The sequence below is a fragment of the Sorex fumeus genome, unplaced genomic scaffold (genome assembly GCF_029834395.1).
Source record: "Sorex fumeus unplaced genomic scaffold, SorFum_2.1 ptg000047l, whole genome shotgun sequence".
Classification (NCBI taxonomy): Eukaryota; Metazoa; Chordata; class Mammalia; order Eulipotyphla; family Soricidae; genus Sorex; species Sorex fumeus.
This window is the reverse complement of record NW_026606104.1, coordinates 55,100,192-55,103,674: the sequence shown is the minus strand read 5'-3', so window position 1 is coordinate 55,103,674 and position 3,483 is coordinate 55,100,192. Positions and strand designations below refer to the sequence as shown.

At 44.2% G+C, this 3,483-nt stretch overlaps 1 pseudogene; it reads left to right on the top strand.

Annotated features, from left to right (window-relative positions):
- The first annotated feature begins 2,325 nt into the window (after positions 1-2,325).
- LOC130031935 (40S ribosomal protein S27-like) lies at positions 2,326-2,628 on the top strand (annotated as a pseudogene).
- Positions 2,629-3,483: the final 855 nt, after the last annotated feature.

Sequence of the window (3,483 nt, the reverse complement as noted above, 5' to 3'; positions counted from 1 at the left end):
CAGCCATCGCTCACAGCTCCGTCTTACTGGGTCTGCAGGTCCCCTCTCTCGCCCCCGCGGGGTCTCTGCTGCTGCCAGCTTTGGGGATCTCATGCCCTAGTGGGGTTGTTTTCTGACCCTGCCTCTACAATGTAAAACGGCCCCTTTTTCAACACTTGTCACTTGCTGCTTTCACCTTGGCGGAAAGGTGGGACCCTAACGCCCCATCCACATAATTTGTCAGAAAGACATCACAAATGAGGAAAAAAAAGAAAACACTGATCCAGAAAACAGATCATCAGACACAGGCAAAAGTTGAAGGTGATTCCCAGTGTGGTGGTGAAAGGGGTAATTCCAGGCAGCAGAATGAGATATTCAGAGGAGCAGCAGACAGGCTGGAACAGAAAGAGCCTGGAGAAAGGAAACTTCCTTTATTGGAACTAAGCGGAGATTCTCTTCTGTCTGCCGGGTGTGTGTGTGTGTGGGGTGATTGGAATCATCCTAGATTCACAGAAAATGAAGCAAATTTAAAAAGACTCCAGGGAGGAAAACAGTTTGACCAGGAGAAAAAGGCAAACAAGAAATGCCAGGGTTGCCTGTCAATAATTTTTGTTTGTTTGTTTGTTTGTTTGTTTTTGCTTTTTGGGTCACACCCAGCAATGCTTAGGGGTTACTCCTGGCTCTGCACTCAAGAATTACTCTTGGTGGTGCTCGGGGGACCATATGGGATGCTGGGGATTGAACTCCGGTCAGCCGTGTGCAAGGCAAACACCCTACCCGCTGTATTATTGCTCCGGCTCGTCTGTCAATAATGTTTAGTCATCATTTTAAAGATATCGAGTACTCATTGAACAAAATATTGTTTTGTAGCTATATTGGGAAAATGTTGGAGGGAATATGTGTTCTGGTGTGAGAAAATATTTATTTTAAAAGAAATCTATATTGTTTTGTAGCTATATTGGGAAAATGTTGGAGGGAGTATGTGTTCTGGTGTGAGAAAATATTTATTTTAAAAGAAATCTAAATTCTCCTCTTCCCTAGCAGAACATTAATAAGCACAGCTAAGAAGGTCAGTAGCCATAATAGAAGCAAGTCCTGTAGATAAAGTTGTAAATTCCCTAGGAAGCAACTACAAGAGTTCAAAAGGGTTGTTTCAGAGGAGGGGCAGAGCAATAGGACATCAGGTAGGGTGCTGGCCTTGCACAAAGCCAAGCTGTATCCTATCCCCAGCATACAATACGGTCCCCAAGCAACATCAGAAGTAACTGCTGAGTGCAGAGCCAGGAGTAAGCCCTGAGCATCTCTGGGTGTGCCCTAAAAACCAGAGAGAGAGAGAGAGAGAGAGAGAGAATATAATCCCCTGAGTATTACCAGCTGTGACCCAAAACCAAACAATAACAGCAACAAAATGGTTGCACCAGAGAAATAGGTATCGGGTGATCAGGGGTGAGACAGAGCATAGCCATTTGTCATCTTAAGCCTTGTATAATAATTTGAAAATTCAAGAGATGTACATTATTTACTTTGGTTAAAAAAAAAGTACTTTCGATTGTGCTAAATACAAAAGGAGTCTATGATTTTACTATTATGAATACCCATTGATTCCAAGAGATGAGTCAAAACATTTGGTGAGGCAGCTTTTAGTCCATGCTAAGTTAGTTTAGGATAAGCCGCTCTCTAAATTTCTTTCTTTCTGCTTTCCCCTTGGAGTAAATTTGGATTGATTGAACATAAGTCTTAAGAACTAACCATAGTCTGCCTAAGAGTGGCATACTTTCTAGCAGAAAAAATCCAGAGGTGCAAGAAAGGAGAAGGAAAATGAGGAAGAGGAGGGGGAGGAGGAGGAGAAAACGAAAGAAAGAAATCCAGAGATGAAGCTGGAGAGGCAGTACAGCGCGTAGGGCATTTATCTGCCTTGCACACGCAGACACCGGTTTCATTCCAGCATTCCATGTGGCCCCCTGAATCCACCAGGAGTGATCCCTGAGTGCAAAGCCAGGAGTAAGCCCTAAGTATCACCTAGTAGGCCCCTCTCTCCCCCTAAAAAGATGATTACAGAGGCAGTGCAGTGGTTTACATAATTCAACTGCCTGGCAAGGACATCCGCAATTAGATTCAATCATTTTGCCACATCAACCTACTGTATTTTTATCCTTTAAGTGAGTGGATTCTCAAAGCGTGATTCCCCAGAACAGTGGCATCTGCGTCACCTGTAATGTATTATAAAGGCACATTGCTGGGATCTGTCTAGATCAGGAATGAGAAATCGTGGGTTTGGGCTCAGCAGACTGTGTTTCAAGGAGACCACAGCAGATCTGTGCTGGTTGGACTTAGGGAAGGATCAGTATGCTTTTGGCTAGAGATTTGCTACATCTGTCTTTAGAAGAGGAAGAGAAGAGGGAAGAAAAAGAAAAAAAAAAAGAAACCGCTAGTCCAAAGTACAAATTCTTATTTTCTGAATGTAAAAATACCCAGGGTGCTACCAGAGTCACGTGGCTTTCAGCCGGACCCAGACGTTGGTTCTCTGTGCAGGTTGTTTCACGGTATTGTGCCAGCCAACAGAGGAAAGGCCAGACTAACTGCTGTTCATTTAGGAGGAAGCAAACTAGGGCTGGAGCGACAGCACAGCAGGTAGAATGCTCACCCTGAATGAGGCTAAACCTGGTTCTATCCCCAGCACCCCATAATGCCCCTACCTTGAGCCCCACCAGGAGTGATCCCTGAGAGCAGAGCCAGGAGGAAGTTCTGAGCACTGCTGGGTCTGACCAGTCTGACATTATTTACTTTGGCAAAAAAAAAAAAAAAAAGTTTAAATTAAGCTAAATACAAAAGAAGTCTACAAGTTTACTATTATTAACACCTATCAATTTCAAGAGATAAGCCAAAACATTTGGTGAGTCAGCTTTAAAGTCCATGCTAAGTTTAGGATAAGCCTCTCTCTAAATTTCTGTCTTTCTGTTTTCCCCTCTGAGTAAATTTGGATTGATTTTGAATACAAGTCATAAAAGGAGGAGGAGGAGGAGGGGGAGGAGGAAGAGGAGGACATGTGACCCAAAAAACAAGGAGGAGGAAAAGAAGGAGGAGCAGGAGCAAGACCAGGAAGAGAAGGAGAGGAAAGCAAATTAATCACACAGTTTCCTAAGTTTGCGTTATAATGCAAACGATATCATCATGTTTCATTTTGTAGGTATATAGCAGTGCTTTTCCATATCGTACTACTTCTGGACAGAGTTTTGATTATGGGCAAAAGTTTAGCTCTGAGTCTGGAGGAGCGGCGCCGTGGTGCCATAGCTGGGAGCCACTGCCCAGATGGACGTGAGTTCACGCGCCAGGGTTGTCCGTGCTCCCAACGCAATCCCAGCAGCACTACTGTGTGAGCCAGCAGCTTCGCTCTCTGCAGACTCTGGTGCCAAACAGTTTCGGCCGATCCACATCCAGGTGTGAATAAGCACCGCAAAAAGAGGCGCAAGGCATAGTGAGGATTACAGATAAAAAAAGTGTGAG